This window comes from Oryctolagus cuniculus, chromosome 3, assembly GCF_051225735.1.
Source record: "Oryctolagus cuniculus isolate XC-2025 breed Fujian yellow rabbit chromosome 3, ASM5122573v1, whole genome shotgun sequence".
Classification (NCBI taxonomy): Eukaryota; Metazoa; Chordata; class Mammalia; order Lagomorpha; family Leporidae; genus Oryctolagus; species Oryctolagus cuniculus.
This window is the reverse complement of record NC_142869.1, coordinates 171,720,816-171,737,573: the sequence shown is the minus strand read 5'-3', so window position 1 is coordinate 171,737,573 and position 16,758 is coordinate 171,720,816. Positions and strand designations below refer to the sequence as shown.

The 16,758-nt window shown below is 45.0% G+C and overlaps 1 protein-coding gene across 14 annotated transcripts in view; it reads right to left on the bottom strand.

Annotated features, from left to right (window-relative positions):
- Positions 1 to 16,758, bottom strand: part of LOC149127601 (uncharacterized) — a 390,111-nt gene that overhangs the window by 268,510 nt on the left and 104,843 nt on the right. The window contains exons 2-3 of one of the 14 annotated variants that reach the window (XR_016231101.1): positions 14,536 to 14,708; positions 13,390 to 13,462 (exon numbers count right to left, since the gene is read on the bottom strand). The exons of the other annotated variants lie outside the window; for them this stretch is intronic. The gene's annotated coding sequence lies outside the window, so the exon portion shown is untranslated. The remainder of the gene's footprint in view (positions 1 to 13,389; positions 13,463 to 14,535; positions 14,709 to 16,758) is intronic. 14 annotated transcript variants of the gene reach the window in all.

Genomic DNA, 16,758 nt, shown 5'->3' with positions numbered 1-16,758 from the left:
AGAGCCTATATTTGTGTTTTTCTTGGAGACTTCCTATAGCAATGGAACAATGCAGCACTCAAATGGAAGTATAAACCCACCCCCACAGAGAATGCTTTTAGAAGCTCCGATATTTTTCTTCAAATTATGATTTAATGAAGGCAGTTACCAGTAAGATCTGCAGACCCTTGAGGCCAGTATAGTGGTATAGTGAGTAAAGCCATCGCCTGCAAAGCCAGCATCCCATATGGGCACTGGTTCATGTCTTGGCTTCTCTACTTGTGATCCAGCTCCCTACCGATTGCCTGGGAAAGCAGTAGAAGATGGCTCAACTTCTAAGGCCCCTCAACCCACATGGGAGACCCAGAGGAAGCTCCTGGCTTCAGCCTGGCCTAGCGCTGGCCATTGCAGCCATCTGGGAAATGAACCAACAGATGGAAGAAGTCTCTTTCTCCCTCTCTCCCTCTTTTCCCCCTCCTTTCGCTCTCTACCTCCCTCCCTCCCTTTTTCCCCCTCTCTATCTATAACACTGATTTTCCAAATAAATAAGTCTTAAAAAAAAATTACCAGATCCTCAGCACAAAAAGTTAACCTAACATGAGGTCACTCCCTAAACTGCAGCACACAGGGGCCAACAAGTATTTCATTGACTTGCTTTGTTTTACTGTTCTTGCTGCTGTCTTGTGTGCCTGAGAATCAACCTGGACACTTCCAAGACCCTTACATCCAGACCAGTTAATTCAAAGTCTCGACCGGCACCGCAGCTCAATAGGCTAATCCTCCGTCCGTGGCGCTGCACACCAGGTTCTAGTCCCGATCACTCCTCTTCCAGTCCAGCTTTCTGCTGTGGCCCGGGAATATAGTGGAGGATGGCCCAAGTGCTTGGGCCCTGCACCCACATGGGAGACCAGGAGAAGCACCTGGCTCCTGGCTTCAGATCAGCGCCCCGGCCGCAGCGGCCACTGGAGGGTGAACCAATGAAAAAGGAAGACCTTTCTCTCTGTCTCTCTCACTGTCCACTCTGCCTGTCAAAAAAAAAAAAAAAAAATTCAAAGTCTCTAGTACTGGGATGCAAGTTCTCATAAAGTTATCAGATGATGTCATTGTAAAAGGGCTTTTTAAAAATGCAAAATGTGTATTATGAAAAAACTATGAATGGATTTAAAAATTCTTTTACACCAAAAAAGTCTTTTAATTCCATTTTTCCAAAAATTGGTTAAACTATCCTCATTCCCCTAGGTTATAAGACAAACAAGCTATGTGCAAAGAAATGTGAAACAAAAGCAAATAACATTGACTACTAAATGTGAATAGTTCTAAATTGTAATTGAACAAAATTTGCAATAGTTTTTCCTCCACTCCATACAAAGCAGTAGCACTGAGTTTAGCAGAAGGTGAGTTTCAAGGAAGTGAATCTACAGAGGTAAAACTGAAAAGGAAAGCTGGAATGGAATTGGAGACCTCACCCCTTCAGTCACCAGGAAAATCGTGGAAGGTTTAGGTGCAGTGATGTGAAACAACCAAGGGATATTTTTGGAAGACTGACTGGTCTGCTAACAATAATAGGATGGACCAGAGAAGGAGAACAGAGCATAGAGGAGACTAATTAAGAGGCAATTAGGGTAGCCCAGAATTGAGGGGGTAGGAGCCTGCACTCCAATTGCCGCAGCCGGCACGGAAGATAACTGTAACCACCCTCTGGGTACTGAAGGGACACAGAGGGAGATGGAAAGCTGAAGTCTCCATCCAAGTCAGAAAGAAACAACCAAGTCATGAAGAGAAAGCATTTGAAAATAAAAGGGGGAAGTGTGACATATTTAGTTGGAGAACCATCTAAGGAAAAGGTTTAATAGGGAGCTGGAAATTTGAACCAGGAGATTGGTAGACAAGATGACCAATAGCAGATTTTTCCTGGTCCCAGAGTTCAGAGAGGATTTAGAAACAGGTCAGCTGTCACCAGACTGAGGTCTGGAAGGCGGGAGTTATATCTTAATCATCTTACTTTGCTGCCAGGACCTGGCAAAGCTCCTGGTACATCACAGATGTTCAATGAGCATTTGTTAAGCTGAACCGACCGGTCTGCAGTGGATTAGGAGAAAGCTTCCAGAGACTCTGAAAAGAATGTTTGCCAAATTTTTCATACTTTTGCTTATTATGCCTGTTGGCCTGCAGTGGTGTGAGGACAGAAAGAATGGTGAATGCATCAGGAGAGAGAGACCAGGGGAAGGACAGGGCCCGCGGAGGCTGAGGCAGATGCTGGCAGAGAGGGAGGGAGGGGACAGCCGCCTAGGTGTCCCGGCTTCAGGAAGGAGGAGCAACTGTGATCCAAGAATGGACACTTCCCGGGCCTCGGTGCCCAAGGAGCTCCCGGGGGATGACCCATGAACGGGATGAACCAGAACTGCCAGTAAAATTATATTTCGAATAGAACTCCAAATATGCCCAACTAGGATAAACCAATAGTAAAATAGCTCCTAACAGAAATGGAATAACACTATTTCATGCCACAGTACAATGATTCTTCAAAGGTATAGAGGTGCTGCTATAATTAATAGGAATTTCTTGCCAAATACGAAAAATAAACATCTTATGCATTATTTTTCCCAAAATGTATTACTTATGAATAATTTCATACTCTAAAATCAGTTTTATAAATGCCATCAAGATCAAATGGAATATCTTATGAAATTTACATCAATTAAGAAACTATAGTAATAGGTTGTGATATTAATGGTATTATTTTGATTAAATGATTAAATATGTTATCATTTTTAAATGATTTCTAAAAAGTCAGTTTACATTTTGTTTTCAGCCACTCTTACTCTTCTCTCTTTCCTAGGAGACTGATTTACAACAATTTTATGTTATATTTAATATTTTATATATGTGCATGTTTACAAGCACTAGGTATTGTTTTGTGGAGTTTCTAATGCTTAAATACTTGATATTATAAAACATGATGTAACTTGCCTGCTGCACTTAACATTATGTTTCTGAGATTTAGTTATGCATTTCATCTGCTGTATAACACTCCATTGTTTGAATTACTAGAATATAGTATCTTATTCCTTTATTGTTACTTCAGTTTCTTCTAATTTTTTTCTGTTGCAAACATGCTGCAATGCGGTTCCTTGCCCAGTCTTCTTACACGTATTTGAACCCTTTAGGCTGAATAGCTACAGTGAGGGTATGCACAATTAACAGAATACTGAAGTAAAAGCTTTGCTTGAGAACCTAAAATGCTAATGGTGCTGTCTAAAAAGTGGTCCGCTGCTCTTGTATCCTCAGTCCATCTTGAATACAAAAAACAATCAGGCTGTCAGATGCAAGACAAAGAACCTGGTGAGGATTTCTTTCTGTGAGCCACTCTGTCTCATCCTGCCCGCGATTCCTGCCAGAGGCAGTGGGTAGCAACTTTCTGCTCTCACCTCCATCCACTGAGCTGAATGTGAAATTTGTGGCCCCCGCAGAAAGGCCTTATCCAAACAATACAAAGGGCCTGTTGCCAAAGGACAAGCACAAGGCAAGGTGGCTGGATTAGCCTGGCCTTTTCTTTCTTTCTTTCTTTCTTTTTTTTTATTTGACAGGTAGAGTTACAGACAGCGAGAGAGAGACAGATCTTCCTTCCGTTGGTTCACCCCACAAAATGGCCGCTACAGAGCCAGGAGCCGGGTGCTTCTCCTGGTCTCCCATGTGGGTGCAGGGCCCAAGCACTTGGGCCATCCTCCACTGCCCTCCCAGGCCACAGCAGAGAGCTGGCCTGGACAGCATCAGGACAGAATCCAGTGCCCTGACCGGGACTAGAACCCGGTGTGCCAGCGCCACAGGTGGAGGATTAGCCTAGTGAGCCACGGCGCTGGCCTTGGCCTGGCCTTTTCTAACCACAGTGACAGCCAAATGCCCAGCATTAGTAGCAGGAGAGTGCTACAGCTTGAAATAAGCAGCCACCTGGTGGAAGGTCAGCTACACAACATCTCATCCACCTGGGGGCGCAGTTGCGTATGTTTTTCCCCTTCCTTACCACAGTGCTTCTGCTAGCACTACCACCTGAGGGTTTGCACATGTCTTCTCTATCAATGTGGTATCCCACGGCACATCACCTCAGAACAAGGGATTCCTGCTACAGCAACAAAGATGGGCCGCAGGAGTCTGATCTTACAATGTGCCCAGGAGCAGCCAAACTGTGGGAATGTCCAAGGCTGACCAAACTGACAACTGGGGCTCAACACATGTGAAAGAGCTCATCTGAAGAAGGCTTCCCATGTACTGAATCAACAAATTCTATACGCTGGTGTGCAACGGCTAGGATTTAATCAACAGGTCAGTGTCGTAGCCTCTGATCACAAGAAAATCAGCCTGTCCAGCGGCCCAAGAGTGAAATTAAGGGCATCTCCCCTAATAATCATAACCGATGACCCACTTAAGGCACTGACTCCCTTGGGGATGGGGAGCGAAGTCAGGAACACTGAAAGCCGCAGCTGCCTCGTGGCCGATGGACTCCTCAGGGCCAGCAGGCGGAGTCACTGCGAGGTTGGTGGTAATTAACGCTGGTATCTCTGGAGGACTCAGGGCGCCACATCACACTGCAGTAAGCACCTGTCTGAATGCCAGTTCACTGAGGCATCCCACACCTACTATTAGCCGCCCATGAGCAACTGGAGCAAATATGTCAAGTCCAGTAAATGCGTCTTAAATTCCACTCCCCAGAAACAAAGCCTGACTAGAACCTGAGTGCAAGTAATACATTCAGAGTGTAGTTCAACACACCAATGAGGAAGAAAGAAGTAAGACAGGCAGTGGGAAGAGCCGGTGGTTCACCATTTGACGCTGTGGGCACCCAGAGCTCAATCCTGCGGGGCGACCCTGGAAGTCAGGGTGGAACACACCACGCCAAGGGGGACGAGGTTCAGTTCCCAGTCGGCGGCCGGGGACTGCTGCCAGGGGGCCACTTCCTGCACTGCCAGCTGTGTTCGCCGAGTGTGCTCTGCACCCAGAAGAAAGCCTTCAGTCTTGGAGTTTGCAGATGTTCACAGGATGCAGCTTCCGCGGGTGGAGGGGAACGCCAGGGGCACGTAAAGACGACACCAGACCCTCTGCTGCAAGCCACAACCCACCAGGGCAGAACAGCTCAAAGTCCAGCTGAAAGTCTGCCCCGCTGCACCGGGGGAGTTAGCCACGCCAGCCTGATTGCTGACACGATGAAGCACGTTAAGACCGACCAGAGCGGCTGCACCTCTGTGATGCCTGGTATCCTCCCAGACACCCTAACTGTACCACTTTGAAGAGACCTCTGTATCTAACCAGACTGATACTTCCTCTCCCTTAGGAAAAAAAAATGGATGTATCTTGTTCTCATGAAAATAAAAAAATGGAAACTCCATGTTATTGTAATGGAGTCTAAAATAAGGGGAGTGTGACGAGATGGGCATGGGTGCAAGGAGACTATCTCACTCAATTGCCCCGCCCCGATTCCCTTGTGTCTCTTGAACTACGTTGCCATTTCTAGGAGCTGGCCTGCACTTGCCCTCATCACATGATCCAGACCACGATCCACACATATGACAGCTTCTGGCTTCTCCCACCACTTCCAGACTCTAATGAGACCCGGCACACAGCTCCTGTGGTGAGCCAGCTGACTTAACCTGGAAGGGTGGTGGATAATGCCCACAGGCAAACATGGACCCACAGGAAGCTGGAGACAGGAGGACCCAGATGGACACATCTTTGTCTCTTCCCACTGTCCCCTTAACTGCTCTGAGTCTGCGTCTGCACAGAGCCTCTTGGAGGCACCCCACACGCGGAGCATTACTGGGGCTCTCCACGCTTCGCCCCAGAGCACCGGTCAGTGGAGTAGAACTCACTGCACCGCGTCTCTCCTCCCTGCCTCTCATCCCTTCCTTCATCCGAGCTGCCTGGATTTTCACTTCCTAAATAAGGCCCCGACTCTTCAAATCCTTCCCTCAGGATCTGTATTTTAAGACATGGTACTTAACCAGGATCACTCAAAACACCGTGTTCAGATGCCTGGAATTTTTCAGATCACATAGATACAATGAACTCCAGTTTCAAAGGCAGGGAGTATAGGCTGATTAAGAGTTCCCGAGAGATTTTGTTTTTAAATGACGGTTGCATGCTACAGTTAACCCAGACTGAGGCTAGTCTTTATTCTCTGGAAGCTTTCTTTCATCATAGGCAGTGTCAAGTCTCTAATCAGACAGACCGCCTCTCCTGGGCACATAGCTGTGTTGTTTTTTCCGTGCACGGCTACAGGAAGTTCAGCCACCAGGACACAAGGTAATCTCAGGGAAGCTCAGGCTGCCTGCTCCAGGGGAATCATGCCTTCTTGACATTCTAGTCTCTGATTGTTTCTCTCTCTTTTTTTTTTTTTTTTCACTGCCTGCTCAGCCATGCTTTTAAAAGTTGTTTCTTTTTGTTTTATATTCAGCATTTTAAGTATCTTGTACTGGGAGGGTTTTCTTGGGACACTTAGTTCTCAATGTTGCCAGAAAAAGAAAATTTGGAAAACATTGTTTTTATTGTAAAACAATCCTAAATTTACAGAAAAGTTGCAAGTATAATACAAAGAGCTTTTCTTCCAGAATCATTTAAGATAAATTGTCAGCCCAACGCCCATCACGCACCCATCCTTGAATACATGAATGTATTTTTCCTGCCAAAAAAAAAAGAGAAAATTCCACAACAACCTCACATAATCATCAAATTCAAGAAAGCAACATTGATATCCTAATCCTCAGACCTGTTCAGATTTTGCCGTTTGTCCTAATAACGTTCTTTTGAGCAAAATGATTCAATTCGGAGTCATGTTCTTCACTTCAACGCCATGTCTTTTTATTCTCTTTAAATCTGCAAGAGTTCCTTTGTCTTGCCTTGTCTTTCATAACCTTGACAACTCTGATGATTAAAGGCTATTGTTTTGTAATATGCATGCTCCTCATTTTAGCTTTGTCTGTCACTTCATGAGTATGCATTTCTGACAGGAATATTGGAGAAGTCAGGCTATGCTGTTTTTCTTGCACTTTTTTCAGATAGCACACAATTTTGATTTGTCCCAGTACTGATGATGTTCATTTAAGGCTATGTCTGCCAGGCCACTCTGTCATCAAGTTACCCTTTGTGTTTCATAATGAATAAGTTTTTTGTGGAAATTTTGAAATTTTATAATTTTGAAATTTCCCATTTCTCATCAAAATTTCAATTTAGTTATTTGGTAATGTATTTCAGAGTACAGTCAGTGGATTATAAAATGTTACTATGGGGCAGAGGTAGGGTCCAGCACTGGAAGCTGTCCCCCCCAACGCCAACATCCCATATGAGCACCAGTTCATGTCCCAGCTGCTCGGCTTCTGATCCAGCTCCCTGCTAACACACCTAGAAAAGCAGCAGAAGATGGCCCCAGTGCTTGGGCCCCTCTGCCCACATGGGAGACCCAGAAGAAGCTCCTGTCTTTGGCCTGGCCAGCCCTGGCTTTAGAGGCCATCTGGGGAGTGAACTAGCAGATTGAAAGTCTGTCTGTCTTTCTGTCTGTCTGTCTCCCTCTCTCTCTCTCTCTAACTTTGCCTTTCAAATATATGAAGAAATCTTACAAAAAAAAAAAAAAAAGTTACTACCAGGCAGGCATTGTGGCACAGCACATTAAGCCACCACTTGCAATACCAGGTCCCGTATAAGAGTGCTGGTTCCAGTCCCAACTGCTCGGCTGCCAATCCTGCTCCCTGCTAATGCAACCTGGGAAAGCAGAAGATGGCCCCAGTGCTTGGGCCCCTGCACCCACATGGGAGACCCGGATGAAGCTTCTGGCTCCTAGATTCAGCCTGGCCCAGCCCTGGCCATTGTAGCCATTTAGGGAGTGAACCAGCAGATGGAAAATTGATCTCTCTCTCATATATATGTGTATATATATATATATATATATATGAAACTATGTGTATATCAAACTCTGACTTTCGAAATAAATAAATATATCTTTTTTTAAACAGCTACTATCACTATTTGCCTTTGTCCATTCAGGCTGCTGTAACAAAGTACGTGAGATTAGGACATTAATAAACAGCAGAAAATGATCGTTCATTCATAGCTCCGGAGGCTGGGGAGCCCATCATCAGGGCACCAGCAGATCCTGTGTCGGGGGAGAGCCCACTCATAGACGCAGCTTCTCACAGGGTCTTCCCTGGCAGAAGGGGAAAGTACGCTCTGTCCAATCTCATTCACAGTCATTCCACTCAAGAGGGGAGAGCCCTCAGGGCTTCATCGCTCCCCCAGCAGCCCCACTGCTCAGTGCCATCACATTAGGGATGACTTTTAACAAGTGATTTGGGGAGGACACCAACATTCAGGCCTCAGTACTATCAGACCTGGCAGTGATGCGCAATACGATGTCCAAGTTGTCCTCCAGTTGGCACCAGCCCATCTCAGGGAGTGAGCTAAGAAACACCTCTGACTGTAATATAGACTTATCTACATAAATATATGAATATTCATGCAATTAAATACATATTTATTCTTAACCCTACCTATACTGAGAACATCAAGTTCACATAGATAACCTCCAATTCCAATCCAATCCTTACAGGATTCTTCGTAGTTTTATTCCCTTACTGTTTGTAAATCTGGCTCTCAGACACTGAGATATCTGGCTCCAAATTACCCTCATTGTATTTACTTAGTTGAATGATGCCCCTATATGAAACCAGTTTCCAATTTCCCCTGCCCTCCTCCATCCCAAATGAACACTACTCTCTCATCCCATTCAACTCTACACACCACGTCAGACGCACCACCACTCCCTGGCTGCACTGCTTTCTCCCCAGGCCTGCGCTCTGGTGCCACATGCCAGGCAGTCCCTGTGGAGACACGCTCTGTACACAGTGCTGCACGGACACACTCCTCACCCTGCTGGAACCCTACCATCCTGCCCTAAACCTCCCAACGTCTGCATGTTTGACTCAGTCCACTTGGCTACTACTCCTTGATGACCAGTGCTCTTATGCAAATACACTTCTCATTACAATCTCGCTCTGACACATGCCTCATCCTGCTCGGATTCCATCACCCCACTCTGGGCCACCATGCCTAGCACCTGCCTACCCAGACATGGATGCTCATATTGTCCTAGTGGCTTTAAAACTTTAAAAATTGTTCAAAAATAATGTTTTGGGAGAATGAGACATGGCACTAGAGATATTTATCACACATTCTTATAAAGTTTACAGTCCTGTATTCACTCTGGTCATTTCAAGGACTTAGAAATGCTAACTCGAGGGGCTGGTGTTGTGGTGTAGTGGGTTAAGCTGCCACCTGCAACACCAACATCCCACGTGGGCATCAGTTCTTGTCCCAGCTACTCTACTTCCAATCTAGTACCCTGCTAATGTGCCTTGGAAGGTAATAGAAGATAGCCCAAGTGCTAGGACTCCTACATCCACATGGGAGACCCAGATGAAGCTCCTGGCTCCTGGCTTCCGCTTGGCCCAGCCCTGGCTGTTGCAGCCACTTGGAGAATGAACCAGTGGGTGGAAGACCTCTCTCCCTCCTTCTCCTCCCTCTAACTCTTTCAAATAGATAATGAATCTTTTTTATTTATTTATTAATAACGCTAGGCACCACTGTGTCTGCTCACCCTGGCATCTTCCATGTTACCATTGCCAGCTGTTTTTTCTCCCTATTTTATCTCCAAAATTCAGTCATATTTATTATTTTGTACAATCAGTACTTTACATTAATCAATAATTTACATGGCACGCTTGTGCTCTCTTGCTTCTTCCAGCCTTCTCCTTGTACTTGGATTCACTGTCTTTCTGCCATACCAAATCCTTCAGCAGTTCTCTCAGCAATAATCCATGAGACGTGAACCTCTTCACTCTCATCAGATGTCATGTTTCTTACTTGTGCTCCTTAATGGCAGCATTGTCCTCAAACCTGCTCCTCCATGGTGTTTTAAGTGGGTAGAGCGACCAGTGATCTGCTTTGGAGTCAGAGATTTCCTAGAACTTAGAGCTTTAAAAACTGGGACAGTCTCGGGCAAAATGCCATGGTCACTGTTTTGTTACAGTCCATTTATTTTCCCTCAGCACTATTAAAAACAGCATTCTTTCTGAGATTTATCTATGCTTCCAAGAAAACATCTGCATTATAAATTTCGGTTTTTAGAGGATAATATATCATTTCCCTCTGGCCACTTGTTAGGTGTCCTGTTTGATAGCCTATCCACAGTAGCACTCTGCAGATTAATGATCTTACTCATCCTATTCAGGCCCAGTTACCACTGAATCTGAAGGTTTCGCACCTTTCACAAATTGTGAAGAACTGCCGTGCGTTGTCTCTTTAAACATTCTCCCTCCCACTTTGTCTTTCCTTTCCTTTTGTAATTCCATCAGATATTGCTACAGACTTAACGTTTACATCCCCACAAAGTTCATACATTGAAATATAAACCCTGAAAGTGACGGTATTAGAAGTGCGATCTTGGGGAGGTAATCAGGGCATCAAAGGGGAGCCCTCGAGGGTGCGATTAGTGCCTTCTGTAACTGAGAGGACACGAGGGAGCCTGCTCTTTCTCTGCTCCCCACCAAACAAGGGGACAGCAAGGAGATGGCTTTCTCCAAAACCAGCAAGGAGGCCCTTACCAGACACCAGATCTGCCGTCACTTTGATCTAGGACTTCCACACTGAAGACAGAAACAAGCTTCTGTGGTTTGTAAGCCACCAGTCTATGGAACTCCCGTTAGCAGCCCAGGGTCAGGCATATGGAGTCCATACTTTGTTGTTACACTCAACAGGCTTCTCTCTCAGATTTCTCCACCTCTGCGTCTCTCTGTGCTGCATTCTGGGTAATTTCCTCAGCTCTGTCCTCCAGACAAGTGGTTACACGGGGCGGGGGGGGGGGGGGGGGGTGTTGAGCCTGACACTAACATGATAGTAAAGATTCCCATGCATCGAGTCAGAGTACCCAGGCCTGAGTCCCCACTTCAGTTCCATGTTCCAACTTCCTATGAGGCAGAAGTGATGGCTCAACTAATTGCATTCCTGCTACCCACCTGTGAGATTTTGATTAAGCATCCAGCACTTAGCCCCAGCCCAGCCCAGGCCACTGCAGATATCTAGGAAGTGAATCAGCAGACAGGAACTCTGTCTGTCTCTACCTCTCAAATGAAACAACAAAAATTCTAAAACAAAAGTAATTGTAACTTCAGCAGTAGCAAATCTGATATTTAATACATCCACTAAGTTTTTAACTTCTCAGGATACATTTATTAGAGAAGCTCCATGTGGTTATTTTCAAATGTTTTTATTTTTTCCAGAATGTTCTGCCACTAATTTACATGCTGGCTTTTTTCCTTCTGTCCCTGTAATTCCTACAAACATTAACTTTTCTTTCTTATTCAGATTATTTCACTAATGTCAGGGACCCTAATCTCTATGCATTATATTGCCTTCGTCTCTCTCCCTCCTTCTCCCTCTCCCCCTCCTTCCCTCTCTCTCTCTCTCTCCCCCCCCTGCCTCCCCCCCACCCCGTCTCTCTGGATTATTTTCCCACGTGATGTTTATTGTTGGTTATGAGGTAATACCTCAAGTGGTTTGTTTGTTCTGTGAGAATCCTGCAGGCCTGGTTAAGGGAATGTATTCTCAGTGTGGTTTTGCGTTTGCTGCTGGTGGTACCCCAGGGATGTCAATGCCCTGTGATGAGCTTTAATTATGTCTCTGTCAGGAGTTTCTGGGACATCTGAAGAGTGTTTAGGAATCCCAACTTGTGAGAGGTTCACGGCTGAGTTGCAGGTTCCTATAGGGATCAGCTCTGGTCATTGCCTCTATCCTCCTGCAGTGGGAGACTGTTCTCTAGTTGCTTCCAGCTGTATGCACGCAGTGCTCTGAGGTTCTTAGCTCCATGTAACAGTCTCAGTCACAACACACCATTTCTGTCAGGCTGGAGACACTAAGACAGATACTCCCTCCCGGTCTTTACCCACATCAAGGACAGCTATATCATCATACTCTTAACGCTCTGGTTTTAGTTATTTCTTCACTTCTGACACCTGGCATTTCAATCTTGTGATCAGAACTAGTCATTAAAACACCTGATGGAACATTTCTAAGTATTTGTGGGGAAGTTTTAGATACCACCTTATCACACCTTGCTAAAACTGCCTTTATCCCTCTACCAAGCAACTCCTGGGTGTCACTCATCACCATCTTGCCCACCCCTGTCTGTCTCTTGTTCTGCCTTCTGCTATACTTATCAGCTCCATTTGGAGTCTGATTGATTTCATCAACACAACTTGGTAGGAATTTTGTAAAATTATTCTCACTTTCTCCTAAACAAAGAAAAGAGATTGGCCAGTTTCTCTTCAATCATAGGAGCATTTGTAACTATTTCAAATGTTGTATGCACATTTCTGCATTATTTCACATATGCCACTTAACTCAGTGTCCACAACAACAAGGTTTCCTATTATTTGGCTCTTGCAAGTGCTCTCCAGCTCAAATCACAGCCCTAAATACCAGTGCTGACTTAAATATCCCTGCCACATAGCTTCAACTTCTCCCCACTTTCCCACTGGGACAGCAGGCTTTGTCCATTGTTTCCCAGTTTAACTCACATCCCAGATTCTAAATAGAACTCCCTGTAGGTGACTATACCATCCTCCTTCTACCCTAACTTGTTCCCCATGTTGGCCTATGCACCCCTGATCACACATGACTGCTGTACCCATCATCCTTGTCTCCTGCATCCTGCTGCACCGGCCTTCCAAGGGATGCACTGCTGTCCCACGGGATCCCTCCTTCCTACCTCCACCACCCAGTCTTTCTCAGATAGCTCTCTCTTTCTCCACAGCACTTCACATTTAGAACTCAAGGCAACAGCTTAGCACATATTGATCTATCCTTTTGTATTCTTTGCTATCATTTCCTATATATAAGTAGTGTTCCCTCCTTTAAAAGCTTCTAAAACAGAAGTCAGCACTTTGCTTCCATAGAGAGCCAGATGGTAAATATTTTAGACTCTGTTAGCCATATAGTCTCTGTCTCGACAACTCAGTTCTGCCACTGAGACTGGAAAGCAGCCATAGACAATACATAAACATCTGTGGATGCGTTCCAGTGCAACTATATTCATGTGAAACAGCAGCGAGGCCCCCCAGCAGCCGTACTGCACCCTGTTCCACAGCATGCAATGCGCCTCATTCGTTATCTTCTACAGATGGAGAATCTTCCTAAATGTCCAATAATACTTGCTGGACATTAATACTCGATGTTAGAACCATATGGGATAGTTCATAAATAGCCATCTGGTTACCTGAATCCCAAAAAAGAAGTCCAATTGAATTTTAAACCCCATGTTATGAGAACAATTATTCCGCCTTGTTATCTTGATGCCTTTCGGTTAACGCTTACCAGGTTCTGAGGACCGCCTTGCTGTGTGTAAGTAGGAACTCATCTGCTTTGCTTCCCCCAGTAGCAGCATTCCCTGTATAACACGTGGGAAATAACTAAGCAAACAAGTATTTAGAGCATTTAGAGCGTGGTAATAATTACTCAGTGATAGCAATCAGGGAAATGCAAATCAAAACCACAATGAGGTTTCACCTCACCCCGGTGAGAATGTGAGAATGGCTCATATTCAGAAATCTACCAACAACAGATGCTGGCGAGGATGTGGGGAAAAAGGGATACTAACCCACTGTTGGTGGGAATGCAAACTGGTCAAGCCACTATGGAAGTCAGTTTGGAGATTCCTCAGAAGCCTGAATATAACCCTACCATTCAACCCAGCCATCCCACTCCTTGGAATTTACCCAAAGGAAATTAAATTGGCAAACAAACAAGCGGTCTGCACCTTAATGTTTATTGCAGCTCAATTCACAATAGCTAAGACCTGGAATCAACCCAAATGCCCATCAACAGTAGACTGGATAAAGAAATTATGAGATATGTACTCTATAGAACACTATACAGCAGTAAAAAAAAATGAAATCTGGTCATTTGCAACAAAATGGAGGAATCTGGAAAACATCATGCTGAGTGAAATAAGCCAGTCCCAAAGGGACAAATATCATATGTTCTCCCTGATCGGTGACAACTAACCGAGCACCAAAAAGGAAACCTGTTGAAGTGAAATGGACACTATGAGAAACGGTGACTTGATCAGCCCTTGCCCTGACTGTTGATGAACAACTTAATACTTTATCCCTCCTAGTATTTTTTTTGTTTGTTCTACTTAATACTATTGGTTGAATTCTGTAATTAATACACAATTCTTCTTAAGTGCTGAAACTTAACTGAAAAGTGATCACTGTTAAATATAAGAGTGGGAATAAGAGAGGGAAGAGATATACAATTTGGGACATGCTCAAGCTGACTTGCCCCAAATGGTGGAGTTAGAAACATACCAGGGGATTCCAATTCAATCCCATCAAGGTGGCATGTACCAATGCCATCTCACTAGTCCAAGTGATCAATTTCTGTTCACAACTTATCATAATGATAGGACTAAGAGTCAAAGGGATCACATAAACAAGACTAGTGTCTGAAAATACTCACCGATAGAATAAAAAAGGGAGAGAATGATCCAACATGGGAAGCAAGATACACAGCAGACCCATAGAATGGTGGATGTCCTAAACAGCACTCTGGCCTCAGAATCAGCCCTTAAGGCATTCGGATCCAGCTGAAAAGCCCATGAGAGTATTTCAGGCATGGAAAGCCAAGACACTCTGGCAAAAAAAAAAAAAAATATATGACATAAATGAAAGATCTCTGTGAGTGAGATCCCAGTGGAAAGAACAGGTCTTCAAAGAAGGAGGTACCTTTCTCTGAGGGGAGGAGAGAACTTCCACTTTGACTATGACCTTGTCTAAATATGATCAGAGTCGGTGAACTCAAAAGGCTTCCATAGCCTTGACAACTCATGACAAGAGCCTAGGGTGATTACTGATGCCATAAACAAGAGTGTCATTTTGTTAAGTCAACAACAGAAGTCACTGTGCACTTACTCCTCATGTAGGATCTCTGTCCTTAATGTGTTGTACACTGCGATTTAATGCTATAACTGGTACTCAAACAGTATTTTTCATTTTGTGTTATGTGGGTGCAAACTGTTGAAATCTTTACTTAATATATACTAAATTGATCTTCTGTATATAAGGATAATTGAAAATGAATCTTGATGTGAATGGAAGGGGAGAGGGAGTGGGAAAGGGGAGGGTTGCGGGTGGGAGGGAAGTTATGGGGGGAGGGAAGCCATTGTAATCCATAAGCTGTACTTTGGAAATCTATATTCATTAAATAAAAGTTAAAAAATTACTTAGTGATGTGTATTTTCTATTGTAAAGGAATACATGTAATTCTTGTTTTGTAGTCATCATTTAGAAGTTTGGTTGGTGTGACTCAGTCCAGTCATGCCATTCTGAAACCATCCTAAAACCATGAGGCTCCCACCTCTGTGGGTCTGGAAACAAGACCCACACTTTGCCGAGCCCCTTCTGAGATGGACAAACCCTGAGTGGGAAGGCACAGCCTTTCATCACCGCACGTCTATCGCCACTCGGCCACCTCATTAAGGAGGAGCTCAGGAGCTACTGAAAGGCTGACGAGAGGGAAAGGCAGAAAGGAGATGCCAGGAAAACAACAGAAGCAGGAACAGGCAGGCCCCAGGCAGCGGCCTTCGGGTCACTCTGCAGTGGTGCGAGCACCTGGAGCTCGGGGCTTTGCCCAGCTGCTTGCACCCTCCGGGGCAGGCCCATCTATCCAAACGCTGAGCTCTGTGAAGGTACTTTACTGTCTACGTCTTCCTGTGTCTTTGTCATGTTTAAATTTAGAAGCAGACAGATGAGAGGGCTAACACAGGGAACATTCCCAGACAAAGGTTCCAAGGATGTTTGACGGGAAGGCATGACCATGTGCTCAAGAGGCCAGCTGTCACTGTGTGGCTCTAGCTCCTTGAACTTTATTACTTCTAACCTGTATTTACTATGAAGCTAAGAACAGAAGTTACCTGCTGCATATGTACAATGACTGATCCCTTTGTTTGCCCTAAAGTAATACTCTTTTGTCACAAAACTACCTACACTTGTAGGTATGCTGGGTCTTTTCCTTTCCATACTCCTTCTTGGGCCCCACAGCAGCCACATGCTCTGTACTGCCCCAGATCCCCAAGCCCAGGTGTTAGCACCTCCACGCACCATTTAGGAGCCAATCAAGGAAAAGAACCACACAGTGAACAAAAAGCGAACACTGAGGTGGCCTGCAGATGAGAACTGCCACACCAATTCCACTCCTGGAGCTGGAGGAAGGAGGAAAGGCTAGAACGGCCTGGACCTGGGGGCTCGCAGGAGGATCCCAGGTCAGGGAATGCCACAAGAGGCAGGAAGCTGGAACCAACGGCCTCTGCCCGGGCAAAGCTGATGGAAACAGCAAGCAGGAAAGAGGCGGTCCCTTCCCTCCCTAGCCCTGCCTTCCCCGCTCCCTCTGGCTCCCTCTAGTGGGCAAGGAATGAGAAATGAGAAATGAGAAATGTGGTATAGAGTGGTCTGGAGCAAGCACTATGAAGCAGAATTGAGAGTATTTATTTGGAACTGAGAGATGCTTTTTTTATAAAAAAAAAAATCTCATTTATTTGAAAGGCTGAATGACACAGAGAGGCAGAGATATATAGACAAGGATTACTTCCATCCGTTTGTGCATTCCCTAAATGGCCACAACAGACAGGGCTGGGCCAGACAGAAGTCAGGAGCCAGGAACACTATCCTTATCTCCCACGTGGGT